Source organism: Scomber japonicus, chromosome 2, assembly GCF_027409825.1.
Source record: "Scomber japonicus isolate fScoJap1 chromosome 2, fScoJap1.pri, whole genome shotgun sequence".
Lineage (NCBI taxonomy): Eukaryota > Metazoa > Chordata > Actinopteri > Scombriformes > Scombridae > Scomber > Scomber japonicus.
In genome coordinates, this window is record NC_070579.1 from 22079349 (window position 1) to 22099326 (window position 19978).

The 19978-nt window shown below is 37.4% G+C and overlaps 1 long non-coding RNA gene across 1 annotated transcript; it reads left to right on the forward strand.

The window, feature by feature from the left end:
- Window positions 1–1546: 1546 nt before the first annotated feature.
- On the forward strand, window positions 1547–11001 carry LOC128379718 (uncharacterized). The gene is made up of 3 exons (XR_008323459.1): window positions 1547–1818; window positions 2520–2660; window positions 10962–11001. It is a non-coding gene; the product is annotated as an uncharacterized LOC128379718 (long non-coding RNA).
- The last annotated feature ends 8977 nt before the right edge of the window (window positions 11002–19978 follow it).

Here is a 19978-nt window from a genome sequence, read left to right on the forward strand (position 1 = left end):
ATTTTAATCATGGCAACTTAAAGAGGGTCCTGCCCAAATCTTTAAAAAATATAAACTTTTTTCACGGTACATGCTCATTTTAATTAATAGATTCATTTATAATTCCTGTGTATCTTATAGCTCCACTGATATCTCATGTTTTGTGCATCATAACCACTTTTTGATCAGCTGTCTGTCATTGTTGGGAGGAATAAAGAAAAAACAGGACAACCGGAGGAATCCGGAGTGACATCATGCGCTCCCATAAGGAAACCCCTCTGCCCCGCTGCCCCCTCCCACTTACACACGTGAGTAGCTGTGATACGTTTTGATGTGAGACTGGGTTGTCCACACACATCTCTCACCAGAAGAAGGCCCAGCAAAGACTTGACTTCCTCAGAAAGTTGAAACAAGCCCACCTCCCACAATGACAAACTTTTATGGAGCTACCATGGAAAGCCTCCTGACCTACTGCTGCACTGTGTGATACGGCAGCTGCACAGCAGAAGGAACCTGCAGTGGGTGGTGAGGACAGCTGAGCGTGTCATTGGGAAGGGTGAAGGTCAAGGTCAAGTGTGTGTTTAAGACAGTGAGTGAGTTTATTTACAATGTGAGAGAAGCCAAATGAGCCCAATAATGAGATAAATGCAGTGCTAAGGTTATCATTATTGACATCCACATGAATGTTAAAATCATTCAATCAAACTGGCTGTAATGTTTTCCAGGGTGGGTGTGAAAGATGAAGCACAAGGCTTTCAAACGAGAGATAAATAAGAATAGGTTTAGGGCTGATTATTAGGCTTGAATTCAAGCCCAAGACAAGGATCCCTCTCTGCAATGTACAAATGTGCATTTTATTTAATAGTTTTGCCAGATTAGAGTAGCTACTGCCAACAGCTGGTTTATATGTATCACAATCTCTATGACTGTAACTGCCAACAGATGCACAGACAACAAAGGTACCACAGCAAGTATAGTAAGGCTGCAGTTAACATGTAGTGGTGTTTAACAGATTGTATGTATTATCAAATGTTCACTGAGGAAACATCAATACCCAGGTTATCATTCAGAAAACAACACCTATAGAAAAAAACACAGTAAAAAATGTTCCACTCATCTGGCCAATCACTGCTTACATTTCCTTTAATGGAAACGTCTACGTAGGTCATGATGTCTATAAGTATTACCTGTTTCTCTCTCTTTTAACTCTTGGACACCATCAGACATGGAGAGGGTGCACACTTTTCTGGTCTTGCTGTTAGGTAATTCACATGATTACATTTTGGACGATTAGATTATTTTTATTTTACAATTGTTAGGTTCCATTATGCAATCAAGCAATACTTATTTTCTTTGTTACTGTTGCTGTTTAGCATCTGCTTTGAAAATCATGTAACATTGTGCTCATTTGAACCTGTTTTTGTGATTGTGTTTGTTTTCCAGGAGTTGTTTCCTGCAGTCAGGATCAGTCTTCTGGATCAGTGTTGGAGGTTACAGTCAGACCAGGAGACAACATTACTCTCTACTGTCGTTGCAAATTCTCAAAAGGAGTATTCGTAGGATGGTTTAGGTTTTGTTCTCATGAAAACCAGCCGACTCTTGCTATAAAAACAGAACGCAATTACATGAACGGCACTATGGATGCTGGTCCTGTGAAGTTCTCCCACCGTTTTCATTTAGTGAGAAACGATTCTTCTCAATCCTACGACCTTCTCATTGTAAACATCACTAATTCAGATGATGGTCTCTACTACTGTGTAAATGAACAGGGAAGAATGGAGTATAAAGAATGCATTCATCAAACAGGTTATGGATATGGCTCAACAAGGATCACAGTTGGTAAGGATTTTTTTGTGTGAATGGAATATGTGACTATGAATGGCTTCAAGTAATGTAAAATAATTGTTTGAGTGAAATATCTATGCTCTGAAGTCTACCATTTAAAAGTTCATGTGTAACTTATATGGCTAAATTAACCGAATCTGAAGTAAAGTATTGTAGAACAGTTTTAATAAATAATTATTTCCAAATACTGGTAAATGACCCCTTTATTGGGTGCCATTCCTGTATGCACACCCAGTATTTTACATAACTCTTTATGTATAGTACTATACGTTTTGGGAAACGTTTAGATTTGAAAACAGGGGAAAAAGTTTTACATTCCACTTACTGCTGGAATAAGCTCAAAATCTATTATTCAAATAAAAATGATTAAAAATATAAAATTTAAGCACCAAGATGAAAATATCCATCAAAGTGCAGGGTCAAAATATTACCAGAAACCCTGAAAGAGGGATCAGACACAATGACAAATGAAATCTATGATTTTTCTTCAACAGAAAGTCTTGTGCAATTTATAATTGTTAATCCTTAGAAATATTATTCATATAAAATATAAATAAATACATAATATAAATACTGTATTTCTATATTACTATTGTCATGGAACAACTACATACTGTATGATTGCACACATGAACACATGTCATGTCTTCATGACTTTAACAAAGTGAACTGACTTATTCTTGTATTTGAGCCAGACTCCTCTGAGCCTCAGCACTGTGAGACTCCACAAGAATGCAGCTCATGCTGGACTCTGCTGTTCTATCTTTGTCCAACTTTTGGTGTTCTCTCCTCTCTCCTTTCATCTCTGTTGGTTTATCACCTTTGTCATAAAACAGGTAAGTACTGTATTTGTCACTTTTTACATTTCACTTCCAATCATCCAGGAATAAAATGTAATATTAATCTACAAAATGAATCAAAAAAGAAACCTGCATTCAGATAAGCTCTCCCTTTGTAATTTATTATGTAAGCTTGGCTATAACATGGTTTGAAGAACTTATATTTGTTTCTGCAGCTAAAGAACATCAAGTTGATGAGCAAACACCTGACACAAGAGGTCAAACAAGACTGAATGAGGTAATTTACAGAAGTTTATGGATTCTAGTTTGCAGGGTTTTGTTCTTTTCATACTAGACTCATCTTTTCATTTGTGCCAATAAGTGAGCATATGTTACACTTACAGATGATACACATAATATTAAAATAAAGGTTTAACAGTAGTTCATAATATATCAAACCGGTATTATTAAATATGCATATTGTCATGATTTTGAATAACAACTGTCAAATCATAGGGTGAAGATGTGTGTTATGCTGCGCTGGAAATCCGTCAGGCATCACAGAGACCAAAGAAGAAGAAAACTCAGAGTTCTGACTTCAGCACTTATTCTGCCATCAATACTTCTAGGATGTAAAAGGACACAAGAGGGTACATAATGAATTAATTAGTGGTGATAAATAGGGACTATTCTGTCATTTAGTTTAGAGTTAAGCAACAGTCATGGCCATCAATAACTGACCTGTAAGAAGGTGTGTATGTAGCCGTTCTGGTGAAAGTTGAGAGCAATTGTTTGGAAAAGTTCACATTAAACTCCTTTTTTGTGTCAATTCTCCCATGAGACTAAATCCACTGTCCACTGTTAATGACCTTAACCACGATTTATATTCATTCATTCATGGTTTAATTTGCTCATTCATTCTTCTAAGAATATACATGGTTTTATCTCATCACAGCTGGATTACTGTAACAACTTTTTACATGCCTAAATAGAAAAACGGTAGAGCGGCCCTAGACAGTACAGAACTCAGCTGCCAGGCTTTGAAACAGTAAACAGGTCACATCAGTCCACTTTTAGCCCCTTTACGCTGGCCTCCAGTTTATAATTAATTTCAAGCTTATTTGAAGTCATATTATATTGTCTGACTCCTCAATATATCTCAGGTCGTTTATCCCTGACTGCTCGCAGACTCTGGCCTGAAGACTAAGGGCATTTGAAATAAGAGCCCCGAGGCTCTGGAACATGTAGTCTGAGGAAATGAGGCAGGCTGAGTCAGTGGCATCCATGCTCAAAAAGTACTTTTATCACACCTCCCTCCCTGATTTCACCCTGATTGCTGTGTTTTGTTTGCTTTTATGTGAGGTGCTTTGTATTATTGTTATTGTTGTTATTGTAAGAATACATAATGTACACCTTATCTATTTCACTTACCTTCACCTCTTGAATAAAATATTGAAAATTAACAAACAATGATAATAAAGAAATAAACCTCAAAAATATTAAACAGCTTCCTTCATTTCAGCAATTCTGGTCATTTTTCATTTCTTATGGCCAGTGATTTTATCTTTTATTATTCCAAATTTCTCCTCATCCCTATTTGACCAGGAAAAAAACAGTGTGTATTTCAATTTAATATTTTGTATTTTAAAATATAAATCAAGTAACCACTAGTTTTTTGGGTGGTTTAAATTAAATTACTCTTCTTGGTTGTTTACTCTGGTAGATTTTATTGCATTTACAGTAACATAACGAGTGTAGTTGTCACCTCCAGTTTTCACATGGTTCACTGTCTCAGTGTGAACAGGGCTCAGCTCCACCAGGTGAAACATATGGCTCTTTAATACAGAGATCATCATCATGGCCATAAAAAAGACTTAAAGCCCAATTTCCACCAGGATCGTCACAACGCGGAACGTCAGCTGATCACTGCCACTCTAATCAATGAATGTGACTGTAACCCCACTGGGAGTGCCACTACACGGCACGTCTCAGCAGCGGCTCTCCACGCCACAGCGCTATCAATCCACAGCATTTCTATTTTTGATGGAGCCGTTTCTAAATCGCGTCAAGCTCAACAGAACAGATCGCACCAGAGAGGAAGTCAGACACAGAATCAGCATAATAAAACTTCCGTCCACTTTCAAAATAAGACAACCCTTGCAGCCTCCCGATCGTATTCCAGCAACAAACATGAATAAAAGAGACAAATAAAGACCCCATTTATGTACGTAGCCTACTGACCCACGATAGAATCAAATCATACACACACAAACAACAGATGATGAATGGTAGACAGTAAATCTCCACTAATTGTTGAACTGGTGGTTGTTGTTAAAGCAGATACTATAACATTTTAGCAGCTCTGCAGCTACCACAACTATGTTTTAATGTAGAGTGTGTTTCCAACTATGTCATAGAGTGACCACAAAAAAACACCTTAATGCTCTCAGCCAGAGACAAACGGACATGTTTGTTGTCATGAAGACATAAACTTTCACAGCGTATAACTATGTGGTGAGCAGAGTGGTTTTAAAACAACAGAGCAGGTTGCTGAGCAGATCACACCTTATGTGCACACCAACAGTCATGAGCATGTATACTTGAACAGAAACAGAGATATGCACTGTATTAATTCAGAATGAGTAAGTTGTTTGATGTTAGTTGTTGTAAGTTATGACCATGCAGCCAATGTCCAAATACTGGTTTCTGATCCATGTGGTTAAAAAGGTAAGAGTCCAGATGTTTTTCAATGAAGAGGGGTTTAAACTTTCAAACAGAATAAAGTCAGTAAAAAACAGTAGCTTTACTATTTACAGCTACTGTGACATTACCCCAAACATTCTTCCTGAAGACTTTCAGCTCGATATTATCAATTTAATGCAGAAATGACCAGGCAATAATGTTTTGCTTTCTCTAGTGCAGGCATGTCAAACTCAAGGACCCCAGGCCACATTCAGCCAGCAGTACAATTATATAAAATATCATATGTCCATCATAACTGGTCTGCCGGTATGTAGAGTGCACACCGCTGATACTACAAGTCCCAGAATGCATTGCAACAGCAAGCATGTCAAATCCTGTGAGACCAGCTACACCTCCCCCCTGCCCCCCAGTTTGTTTCCCATTCATCAGAGGTCAAAAGCCAAATATGCTCTTTACCTGTAATTACTTTTCAACAAGCTTCCCAAAAGAAATTGTTAAACAAAAGGTGGACATTCAAGTCAGGTGGGAGGCAGATTATTTCTTTTCTTGCATTAGTTGTAAACCAGTTTGCCTTGTTTGTGGAGCTGGCGTGGCCATAATTAAAGAATATAACATAAGACAGCACTATGACACAAAACACCAAGACACATTAAAGCAGACAGACAGCAGACACAGCAGGAGGCAGATTAGTTAAAAAGGACTCTGGTGTTCATAAAAGCAAAATCACAAAGTGAGGCAGCTGTGAAAGCTAGTTTTGTTGTAGCCGAAGAAATAGCCTGCCCTTTTAGCGAGGAGAGAGTTTCTAAAGCGGTGTATGAGTAAAGTGTGCGATGTCATGTGTCCAGACGAAAAGCGTTTTCAAATATAAGCTTAAGTAGAAATACTGTTGCTGATCATGTATGTGAACGTGCCAACGATTTACAAGAGCAGTTGGTGGAAATGTTAAAAAACTTATTGCATATTCTCTTGCTGTGGACTCCAGTTTGTGCTTACAGAGGAACTTTTGGTAATAAAATCAGTGTATGGCACAACCACAGGAATACTTTTTCCTTCAATAAATTTATTACAAACTGGTTTGCAGATTCAAAGATGTTACCAGACGATAAAGAGTTAACAGTGAAGTTAACCGCCCATCTTGAACCCCCAAAAAATTAGTAAGGCTCACAGGAAACCCACAGTGATAAACAGACCTTTATGCAACAGCACACTACAACATGCAGATGGACTAAAGCTGCTATTTAGTGGTCTGTTGAAGGTGTTGGTGCACACCCTTATACTGTGTTTTTCTTGTTTTAAATTAAAACATGCATCATATAAGTTTACTGTAAAAGTCGAATGTTCACATGGTACTGATCTGCACTAAAAGAAAGTGATCTGCTGTTTGCTGTAGGTGTGAATGCTGCTAAGGTATTTTTAGCTACAGGAAAAGCCAACCACTTGTTACCTTCACAATCACAGGCTATAGTATATAGAGTGACACACAATCATTTTCTGATGTATTATCTGCTCTATCAACAGTTATCAAGGAGATATATTTTGTCTGTGCCATACAAAGTTAAAATGAGTGATGCCTTAGGGTGCACTCACATTTAGAGTGCACTCACACAAGCCCACCTCCCACAATGACAAACTTTTATCGAGCTACCATGGAAAGCCTCCTGACCTACAGCTGCACTGTGTGATACGGAAGCTGCACAGCAGAAGGAATCTGCAGTGGGTGGTGAGGACAGCTGAGCGTGTCATTGGGAAGGGTGAAGGTCAAGGTCAAGGGTGTGTTTAGACAGTGAGTGAGTTTATTTACACTGTGAGAGAAGCCATTTGAGCCCAATAATGAGATAAATGCGGTGCTAAGGTTATCATTATTGACATCCACATGAATGTTAAAATCATCTACGATAATTACTTTATCTTGATGAAGGAGGACAGTTCACTGTAACTATTTGAACTGGCTGTAATGTTTTCCAGGGTGGGTGTGAAAGATGAAGCACAAGGCTTTCAAATGAGAGATGAATAAGAATAGGTTTAGGGCTGATTATTAGGCTTGAATCAATCCCAAGACAAGGACCTCTCTGCAATGTACAAATGTGCATTTTATTTAATAGTTTTGCCAGATTAGAGTAGCTACTGCCAACAGCTGGTTTATATGTATCACAATCTCTATGACTGTAACTGCCAACAGATACACAGACAACAAAGGCGCCACAGCAAGTATAGTAAGGCTGCAGTTAAAATGTAGTGGTGTTTAACAGATTGTATGTATTATCAAATGTTCACTGAGGAAACATCAATACCCAGGTTATCACTCAGAAAACAACACCTATAGAAAAAAACACAGTAAAAAATGTTCCACTCATCTGGCCAATCACTGCTTACATTTCCTTTAATGGAAACGTGTACGTAGGTCATGATGTCTATAAGTATTACCTGTTTCTCTCTCTTTTAACTCTTGGACACCATCAGACATGGAGAGGGTGCACACTTTTCTGGTCTTTCTGTTAGGTAATTCACATGATAACATTTTGGACGATTAGATTATTTTTATTTTACAATTGTTAGGTTCCATTATGCAATCAAGCAATACTTATTTTCTTTGTTACTGTTGCTGTTTAGCATCTGCTTTGAAAATCATGTAACGTTGTGCTCATTTGAACCTGTTTTTGTGATTGTGTTTGATTTCCAGGAGTTGTTTCCTGCAGTCAGGATCAGTCTTCTGGATCAGTGTTGGAGGTTACAGTCAGACCAGGAGACAACATCACTCTCTACTGTCGTTGCAAATTCTCAAAAGGAGTATACATAACATGGTATAGGAACTGTTCTCATGAGAACCAGCCGAATCTTGCTATAAGACCAGAACGCAATTACGTGAAAGGCACTATGGTTGCTGGTCCTGTGAAGTTCTCCCACCGTTTTCATTTTGTGAGAAACGATTCTTCTCAATCCTACGACCTTCTCATTGGAAACATCACTAATTCAGATGTTGGTCTCTACTACTGTGGAATTGAAATGGGAAGAACGGAGTATAAAGGATGCTTTAATCAAACAGTTTATGGATATGACTCAACAAGGATCATAGTTGGTAAGGATTTTTGTGTGTGAATGGAATATGTGACTATGAATGGCTTCAAGTAATGTAAAATAATTGTTTGACTGAAATATGTATGCTCTGAAGTCTACCATTTAAAAGTTCATGTGTAACTTATACAGTATGGCTAAATTAACTGAATCTGAAGTAAAATAGTGTAGAATAGTTTTAATAAATAATTATTTCCAAATACTGGTAAATGACCCCTTTATTGGGTTCCATTCCTGTATGCACACCCAGTATTTTACAAAACTCGTTATGTATAGTAGGGGAGACTAGGTACGGTTGTAGCACTTTTCCCAATAAATCAGAAACCGTCTTGCTATATTAAAAACTTTAATGTGTCAACTACAGAAACAATGTATTAAAGTGCTTTTAAGAAATATATTCAGGTTGCAAAATGCATCTAAAGACAGTGACTCCAATGTTACAACCGTCCCAGTGTACAGGGACAGTTGTAACACATGCCAGGGACGGTTGTAACATGTCTGCAAGGCTACATAATTAAGAAATAAATAATTAATCAACAATATCCAAAAGGGTAAATATTACTTAGCATTCTTATGAAAGCGGTACAGGGTCACATGGCAAATGCCATATGATTTGGTAGCTGCCCTGACTTTCTCTCCCTGCTTCACTTCATCTGAAGCCCTCTCCAGCACAGGAAGTGGGACTCCCCTGTCTGTCTTCCTCTTTCTGATATTTGGCATGCTGTAAGCAAACAAGTGTTTAAACTGACTATTATCATGCAACATCTCTTAACAACTTTTTAATAATTAAAACAAGCATATAATCTAGTTTATATGGACATTTAGGTTTTTAAAGATATACATTAAACTAAAAGAAACGTGGCTAGTGAAGGCATTCACACTACCGGCTGCAAGGCGACAGGCTACAATTCATTGTGAATGGAAGCCAGCAACATGGAGCTATGCTTCTGACACCTGACACTTGTTGCTGCGTGTGTACAAATAAGCCAGCCTAAGCTGGTAATAAGCTAGTAATAAGTAATAAGACACAGTGAAGCATCAACCAATCACATTTCACCATTCCCATTTGGCTAGCTGTGGTGATGTAATTTAGTTAGCTGATGTTATGCTAGCTAAGGTTAGATTTGGCTCCTTTTTTGAGGGCAAGAAGACAATCTAACTGAACATGTGCACAGTGAGTGTCATCACTCCAGCTTGTTTCTGATTGGAGCAATTTGAGGTGTTACAACCGTACTGTGTTACAACTGTACCTGGTCTCCCCTAGGTTTAGATTCATGTAGACATTTTTAAAAATAAAAAGTAGATGTCAGATTCATGTTGTCACAGTTCATATGCAATATATATTAACTTAATCATCATTCGCCGGACAGTAAAAAAACTGCCAATCTGGAAGGAAATTGTAACAAAGGATTTCTGCCAAATCAGAGACCTCGTGGATCTGAAGTGTTATGAATCATGTTGAATATTAACCCAATATTTTCTATATCTACTTTAATGCAGAGTAAGTTTTCAGATGACTTTTCCTCGAATGGAGAAAATGATTCATGTTGCACTTACTGTTAAATCATAATTCAAGACATTGGCCAAATTAGAATTATTGTTAATGTTATTCTGGTTGTTTCTTTAGTCTAAAGGAAATTCTGAATTTGGGCCAAAGAGATGATGGGATGGAGTATGTAAATCAGCATCATGATGCTAAATCCAACACAAGATTTTGCATACGATATATTTACTGTATGTACAGTATGTGTGTGTGTGTGTGTGTGTGTGTGTGTGTGTGTGTGAAAATGAGGCTGTGTATATACAGAATCTACAGAAAAAAAACTCTGATGCATGAAATATTCATGCATCGGAGACATGTTGAGTTTGAGATGTTGACTAATCTAAATTACACATTACATCATTTTCTGGAATAATAATGATCATGATTATTTGTTTGTTTTTAAAACATTCTTAATAAGTGCCATACAGGGTAGATATTACATCAAGAGCAGCACATCATGGAAATGCAGCATCAAGTCATTGTTGCCCATTTAAACAGTTTGCCACAATAACTATTTCATTAAAAACAACAATCTCACCTCAACATTGGCATGAATTTGTTCATGATTAATGGTACTACTGGTACAAATAACAAAAATGCATAATATAAATTATGGTTTGTGCAGGAACATAAAACATAAAGTTTTAATTTCCATTACATATCTCACTGGTTTGTGTTTGATTCAGACTCCAGTGAGCCAGATGACACAACCTCAACCCAAGACTGTGGCGTGTGCTGGACACTGCTGCTCTCTCTCTGTCCATCTCTGGCTGTTCTCCCCTCTCTCCACATCTCTCTTTTGGTTTATCAGCTCTGCCAGAAAACAGGTACCTACTTTACATTATGTCACTTTTATCCATTTTGTTGTTCTATCCTAAGGTCATAGCATTACTTTGACTCCTTAAATGTTTTTCTTAACCAGAGATATTGTAAAAAATGAATCTTAGAACTTACTACAATAGTAGTCCTACTACAATCTGCTTTAAGGTATTTTTGAGGTTGGTTTTTATGGTGCGATGATAATATATTCATGTCTGCAGGCAAAGAACCTCAAGTGGATCGACAAAGACCTGACACCAGAGGAATAACAGGGAATCTGGTAATTTACTAAATAAGCTTGAATCACTCATTAAAAGTATGTGACTTTCTCATGCTGAACATATTCACTTGTCACACAGGTATAAATCCTATCTCAGATCAAATATGTTATCTAATTAAACTAATGATGACCCCATTTAATTTGCTGTTTTAATGCTGGGACCTTGGTATTGTGCATACTGACTCACTGGCACAGCTAAATATAATGAAGCAATTATTCATCATGCCTAATAATTACTAATCATTGATACACTGAGAAAGATTGTGATTTAAACATTGTTTAATAGTGAATTATAGGAAATCAAAGTAATACATCATTATAATACATGTACATGATTCTAAATAACTAATGTAAAATTATAGGGTGAAGATGTGTGTTACGCTGCGCTGGAAATCTATCAGGTGTCACAGAGACCAAAGAAGAGGAATACTCCTGACTTCAGCACTTATACTGCCATCATTTATACAAGGCTGTAAGATGTTGTATAATGAATCGTGGTGATACATATAGACTCAGGATTTTTTTTCAAGACCACTCCAGACCACAGCTACAATGGCACCTTTCTTTCTTTCTTTCTATCTTTTTTATCTTTTTACTGAAACACCCACCTTCAAATGCAACCAATAATATTTTACTTTGAAAGTTTTAAAGCTGTCACCGAGCTGCCCCCTCCACCGTGTTATGTTGAAGTTTGTTCCCCCGTTGATATGTGTTTTGATATGCAGATGTGGTGCCACGAGAAGCACAATTTTATAAGGAGAGGAACATTATTCATGGGGGAACAGACTTAAGAAACAGACATAAGAAAGAAGCAGAAACTCCCCCGATTCAGTATCTGGACCTTTACAGCGAGGCGGAATAAAGTGGCAGCATTCTCATCCTGAGTAGAGGAGAGCAGCACCATGAGAAATGACAGCAAATAGTAGCAGAGGCTAATGTTAGCTGCTCCTCTCCTCTCTCCTGTCTCATTGGGGCGGAGCTTAGTCCTCCATGTGCGGCAGACACAGACAGGTGGAGTTGTCATAATTGAAGTTAACAACATAATCTGCATGAAAAAAGACTCCAAATGATGAGTGATCTGACGATAAACGTTGGGCTACAGCAAAATATGAAACAATATAGGTGTTTCTCTCGTCATACACTCATATACCATTACCATTACTGCCAAAAAAGCTTCACTGAAGCGGTTTATGCCCGAGCAAGCGCTGCTCTCTCTCTGTCTCCCTACCAAAGAGTGGTTGCACTGAGGGGTATAAACCAAAGACAGAGTAGGACGCAAATGAGACACAATCTACTGGAATCTGGAGCGAGGGAGCAAGAGTGCGGTGTATGACTGCGCGTGTGTGTTTAAGTGACTATCAATGCAGCATGTGTGAGCAAAGCACCCCCCCCCACCCCCTTTTCTTTTTAGCAGAGGAATAATGCACATTTTGAGCCACATGACTATGATTACAGTACTGGTCTAGAAAATGGTCTTGTATTGATTTGGTCTTCACTCGGTCTCGCCCCCTTAAAGTCTTGGTCTTGTCTTGGTCTTGGTATACTCTGGTCTTGGTCTTGACTCGGTCTCGGGTTAGGTGGTCTTGACCACAACGCTATAGTCACTGACCTGACAGAGCTTTTAAAATAAGAGCCCCAACGAAATGAGGCAGGCTGAGTCAGTGGCTTCCTTTTCATCTAAGCTCAAAGTGTACTTATAGCACAGCTTCCCTCATTTCACGTAATTCTGGTTTTCATTGTACGTTTTATCTCAGTTTGTGTTTCTCTTCTTGTACTTTTATGCTTGTTTAGCAGCAACTTTTATTCTTTTTTTATTGCTGTGGTTGTTTGTATGTGAAGCACTATATAAATGCTATATAACGATAGTATGATATTGTACATCTTCTGTATTTTATTTTCTTCCACCACTTAAATAAATGACTGAAAATGGATGGTCTATGAAAATGAATAAATAAAAAAATAAATAAGACAAGGACTCAAATGCACAACTCAGAAACAAAACAGCTGTTTCTAAATCGCGTCAAGCTTAACTGAACAGATCGCACCAGAGAGGAAGTCAGACACAGAATCAGCATAATAAAACTTCCGTCCACTTTCAAAATAAGACAACCCGTGCAGCCTCCCGATCGTATTCCAACAACAAACATGAATAAAAGAGACAAATAAAGACCCCGTTTATGTATGTAGCCTACTGACCCACGATAGAAGCACAAAAATCAAAGAAAATTACTAAATCAACTAAATTTGAGCAAGTTAACAAAATCCGGCCATTTAGTTGTGCTGCTATACAGTAATAATAGACTAAATGCACTTGTTGGGATTTGATTGGGCTGCCGTAATTACTGTATTAACAGTGCAACAGACATATTTCTCTCTCAGAGTATGCAGTGGAAATCCTGGGTAACATTGATTGAAGCAACCAAAACTAGCATAATGTCTCTGCTGTATACTTTTAAATAGCATGCAGGTGTTTCAGATTCAGAGGTTTGAGGTGAAGCTGCAGGGTTGAGTGGACGTGTGTGGGAAAGTTTATTTATGCTGTTGAACGTAACGGCTGTGAAATAGTCAGAAAATAACATTTTATTGATCTGATTCACCGGCTCTCTTACTGTCAACGCTCCCTCACTTCATTCACTCTCTACCTCACTCCACCACAGCTAATACAACAGCGTTCTGAAGCCTCTTATTGGCAGAGCTACTCTATCTGCTATTCAGTGTCCAGACCTTTTATACAGAACAGCAAGGAGGAATAAAGGAGTAGTATTCTTGCATGGAACAGACTCTCTGAGAGCAGAGGAGAGCAATGCAATAACAACTAACAACAGCAGAGGATAATGTTAGCTGCTCCTCTCCTCTGTCTCAGTGAGGGTGGAGCTGAGTCCTCCATGCAGACACAGAGACAGCAGTTATCACAACTTCATTCAGTAATTTAGGCACTGTCTGCTTGCTCCCAACACCATTTTAATAATTTATTGATATTTGGATAACTAAATTATTTCAGTGTCACTTATTTTGAAATCGATCTGTCATAGTTCATAAAGGTAGTAATGACTGCTTGTCTGTAACAAGAATCTGTTTTCAGTTTTCAAGTTAGCCATCAGCCCTGGTCCTTCACCTGTAGAGCTTTTGTACAACAATATTTGTTGTGTTGAAGCTGATTATGTTACTGAAATTAAATAAAAATGTAGTTTTTAAATCTTGTTCTCTTAGCTTATTTATTTGCAGAATGGCTCTGCCACCTAGTTTCCAAGTTACAAAATAATACACAGTTGGCAGTGATGCCACATCCTGTAGTCCATAATATGACTGCAGCACTCAACATGCAGACAGACTGAGGCTGCAGGTTAGTGGCCTGCTGAAGGTGTTAAACAGCTTTATTTTATACATTTCATTGTAGATGTTGAAAAGACAGATCATCCTTCAAATCATACACACACAAACCAAAGATGATGAAAAATGTATGGTTAGTTTTTTTCCATATGGATCATTACATTATTCAAAATTAATAAATACTTTAAAATGATACAATGGTATACAGTAAATCTCCACTAATTGTTGAACTGGTGGTTGTTGTTAAAGCAGATACTATAACATTTTAGCAGCTCTGCAGCTACCACAACTATGTTTTAATGTAGAGTGTGTTTCCAACTATGTCATAGAGTGACCACAAAAAACACCTTAATGCTCTCAGCCAGAGACAAACAGACATGTTTTGTTGTCATGAAGACATAAACTTTCACAGCGTATAACTATGTGGTGAGCAGAGTGGTTTTAAAACAACAGAGCAGGTTGCTGAGCAGATCACACCTTATGTGCACACCAACAGTCATGAGCATGTATACTTGAGCAGAAACAGAGATATGCACTGTATTAATTCAGAATGAGTAAGTTGTTTGTTGTTAGTTGTTGTAAGTTATGACCATGCAGCCAATGTCCAAATACTGGTTTCTGATCCATGTGGTTAAAAAGGTAAGAGTCCAGATGTTTTTCAATGAGGGGTTTAAACTTTCAAACAGAATAAAGTCAGTAAAAAACAGTAGCTTTACTATTTACAGCTACTGTGACATTACCCCAAACATTCTTCATGAAGACTTTCAGCTCGATATTATTAATTTTAATGCAGAAATGACCAGGCAATAATGTTTAGCTTTCTCTAGTGCAGGCATGTTAAACTCAAGGACCGCAGGCCACATTCAGCCAGCAGTACAATTATATAAAAAGTCCCAGAATGCATTGCAACAGCAAGCATGTCAAGTCCTGCGAGACCAGCTACACCTTCCCCCTGCCCATCAGTCTGTTTCCCATTCATCTGAGGTCAAAAGCCAACTATGCTCTTTACCTGTAATTACTTTTCAACAAACTTCCCAAAAGAAATTGTTAAACAAAAGGTGGACATTCAAGTCAGGTGGGAGGCAGATTATTTCTTTTCTTGCATTAGCTGTAAACCAGTTTGCCTTGTTTGTGGAGCTGGCGTATATCAATATCAATTATGAAATGGTAAGTTTATTGTCTGTGACTGTGACCCTCATAAAAGTAATATTTTACAAATCTGCATTATATAAACTAACGAAATCTGTTAAAGTAAGTCATTTAGCGACTTCTAAGTCATTAAACTAAGTCTTACTTTTACTGGAGTAAAGAGTTGAATCAGTACGTCTGCTTTTACAAGTCTTTTTTACACAAGTATCTGTAGTACTGCATACTACACAGGCATGACTCAGAAGAACAAGCTTGCACTTTTTAATCATAGTACGTTGTGTTAATTGATCGGTTGTGTTGTGTTTTACCGGCACATAGCACACAGACACACACCTGTGCATGTTTTATGAGAGTAAACTGTCTGCCTATATGATTTTGTGCAACGCATGTGTCGGAGGCAACCGTGCTTGAGTACACTTGGGTTTGAGTAATATAATGTGAGTGCAGGTCAGCGGGGGACAGGGGAGGGGGGACATTTGTGATTCAGCACGGTACGGAACAACTGGCCCTAGTGTGAGTGCGCTCTTAGGTTAGGAGACCTTTGTTGTCATGGGTACAATAATAACTACATTGTTAAAACTACTGTAAGTAATGATAATGGACATGGTATAAAAAGAGTGAGTTGACTGACATTTAGAAACACTGATCCCGTCTTTTTCTTTTGACAGTCTTGTAAGATATGTGAAATAATACACCAAAATGACCACCAGAAAAGGTTTGAGTCCAAGGACAACCAACACAACATGAGATTGTACTACCTACATTAACATTTCTGACACATATATAGCAAAGTGTGTGGTCTCCCATTGCTTTACATCAGAGCCTTTTTTTATCATGACTATTTCACAAATTATCGTGAGACTGGGTTGGAAGTATACACAGAGGGCCTGATTTACTAAAGGTGTGTAAAAACATGTGCAAACTTGACATCACCTGCAAAAAATGTGCAAGCTGATTTACTAACGCAGCGCACTGAGGTTTGCGTCTTTCAACTGTGCATTGCGCTGTCCATTCAGTACGTTTGCCATAATGAATATGTAATATGGGGCATTTCAACCCCAGTGTGCAAAATACACGGAGGAGAAAATGGCATTAATATTAATTCATGTAACATTACAGTTACATAATTCTAACTCAAAACATGCTTTAGGACAGTTGATATTACATAGAAAACAGTAAATCTCTAGCATCTATTGAACTGATTGTTAAAGCAACAAAGCTATACAACAACACTATACAACAAAGCCAGAATCTACATTTTGATGTCCACTCTTTCAAACTATGTCTTAGAGTCAACACCAGAAGTAGACATTCTTGAGCAAAGTAAAACATGTCACTTGTATTTGAATATGAAAACACCTTATTGCTCTCAGCCCGAGACGAAGAAATGTTTTGTTCTCATGTAGACATAAACCTTTGTGTCACACTTCACACTGTATACTGTATGTGATGAACAGAGTTGTTAAACAAAGCAGGTTGCAGAGCAGGTCACACCTTACGTGCACAACAACACAGGCATGAGCACATATACTTGAGCACAAACAGAGATATGTTCTTTATTAATTCATAATGAGTAAATTATTTGTTGTAAGTTATGATGACCATACAGCCCATGTCCAAATGCTAGTTTCTGATCCATTTGGTTAAAAAGGTTCTTATCAAGAGTCCAGATGTTTTTCAATAAAGAGCTTCAAACTTTCAAACAGAATAAAGTCAGTAATAAACAGTAGGCCTACTATTTACAGCTACTGTGACATTACCCCAAAACAGTCTTCCTACTTTTACAGCCATTCAGCTCCATATGATCAATTTAATGCAGACATAAGCAGACAATAATGTTTTGCTTCCTCTAGTAGATCACATCCCTGTTGGAGTAACAGTGAAAACAAATTGACAATTTAAAGTCTAACAATACTGTACAGTGCACTATGTGTCTGTGTCCTCATGTTTTATACCTTTGCTTTATTAGAATTTGTAGTCTCTATACATCAGTATAGTCATGAGCATAAAAATGCACTTCTATATTGGCTCCTCAGTGGATTTTATGAGGTACTTTTCTTCAAGTGTCTTCTGAAGAAATCTTTCGAATCTTAACATCAATACAAAAACCAACACTTAGCATTGCACCAATAGAAAACAACCACAGAAAAAAATGTTCCATTTGACTAGCCAATCATAACTTACATTTCCTTTAATGGAAAAGTGTGCGTTGGTGACATCCGTAAGTAATAACAATGTTGCTGCCTGTTACTTACAGGTCATCATCACACATGGACGGGCTGCATGGTTTTCTGATTGTTCTTTCAGGTAATTATTTTGATATTACATTTTGAAGATTTATAATTGCTCCCATTTTCAGAATGAACTCATGCAGTAACCTGTATCTTTTGTAATGTGAAATACTGTACCGTAACATTTCAACCTGCTTTTATTGTTGTGTTTGTATTCCAGGAGTTCTTTCCTGCAGTCATGTTGGGATCTCTGGATCAGTGTCGGAGGTTAAAGTCAGACCAGGAGAAAACATCACTCTTTACTGTGACTGCAAAGCACCAACAGGAGTATTCATTGTGTGGTACAGGAACTATTCTCATGAGAACCAGCTTTCTCTTGTTCTGAAACCAAAATGGGAGAATCCACTCCCTCGTTTTCATTTGGTGAAGAACCAATCAACTGAATCCTATGACTTGTTGATCAAGAACATCACAGATTCAGATGAGGGCCTCTACTACTGTGGAACTGAAAAGACCAAGGTGGAGGATAGCACAATAATTTCTTCCAGAACTGTTTACACTTATGGAAATGCCACAAGGATCGTAGTCAGTAAGTAGTCTAATCTTCTATTCTTTATATGTGTGAATATTCTACAGAGTACATTTGACCACCATTTGACCAACTAATTACCACACAGGCAACAAATGTGATTTTACATTAATGTGGACATTTAAAAAATAAAAAGTAGATGTCAGATTCATGATGTCACAGTTCACATATAAAATATATTAAAGACATTATCATTAGCTAGTTATGAGGTTGAATTAACAGGGAAACAACTGCCAATCTCAAAGGAAATGCTGTTTAATTGTTACAAAGGACTGAAATGTTATGTATTCTGATGAATGTAAACTCAAGATTTTATTCATTTATTTTAATGCAGAGTACATTTTTAGATGATTTTCCATTTACAGATAACAGGCTCGAATGGAGAAAATATTTCATGTTGCATTTACTGATATTAGGGACTCGAACAAATAACACATGCAGAATATAAGTTACAAGTTTGTCCAACAAAATAAAACAGTTTTCATTTCCATCATATATCTATAAAATTAAAATCACAAACATTCAGTCATTGTTTGTGTTTGATTCAGACTCCAGACTCCAAGACTGTAGCGTGTGCTGGACACTGCTGCTCTCTCTCTGTCCATCTCTGGCTGTTCTCCCCTCTCTACACATCTCTCTTTTGGTTTATCAGCTCTGCCAGAAAACAGGTACCTACTTTACAGGATGTCACTTTTATCCATTTTGTTTTCCTATCCTCACAGTTCATAACATTACTTTGACTCCTTAAATGTTTTTCTTAACCAGAGACATTGTCAAAAATTAATCTCAATTTTTTTGTATTTTTGAGGTTGGTTTTTATGGTGCGATGATAATATATTCATGTCTGCAGGCAAAAAACCTCAAGTGGATCGACAAAGACCTGACACCAGAGGAATAACAGGGAATCTGGTAATTTACTAAATAAACTTGAATCACTCATTAGAAGTATGTGACTTTCTCATGCTGAACATTTTCACTTGTCACACAGGTATAAATCCTATCTCAGATAAAATATGTTATCTAATTAAACTAATGATGACCCCATTTAATTTGCTGTTTTAATGTTGGGAACTTGGTATTGTGTATACTGACTCACTGGCACAGCTAAATATAATGAAGCAATTATTCATGATGCCTAATAATTACTAATCATTAATACACTGAGAAAGATGTGTGATTTAAAGTGTTGACAATGAGAAATGTCTGCATGTTTCATCTCTAATTACAGAGATCTTTCCATTTGTGTATGTACAGTATGTGATGTTTTACACTAAAAAACACTGATACCCGATTCTTGCTACATTGTGTTTAATAGTGAATTATAGGAAATCAAAGTCATACATCATTATAATACATGTACATGATTCTAAATAACTAATGTAAAATTATAGGGTGAAGATGTGTGTTACGCTGCGCTGGAAATCTATCAGGTGTCACAGAGACCAAAGAAGAGGAGTACTCCTGACTTCAGCACTTATACTGCCATCATTTATACAAGGCTGTAAGATGTTGTATAATGAATCGTGGTGATACATATAGACTCAGGATTTTTTTTCAAGATCAGTCGAGACCACAGCTACAATGGCACCTTTCTTTCTTTCTTTATTTTTTTTACTGAAACACCCACCTTCAAATGCAACCAATAATATTTTACTTTGA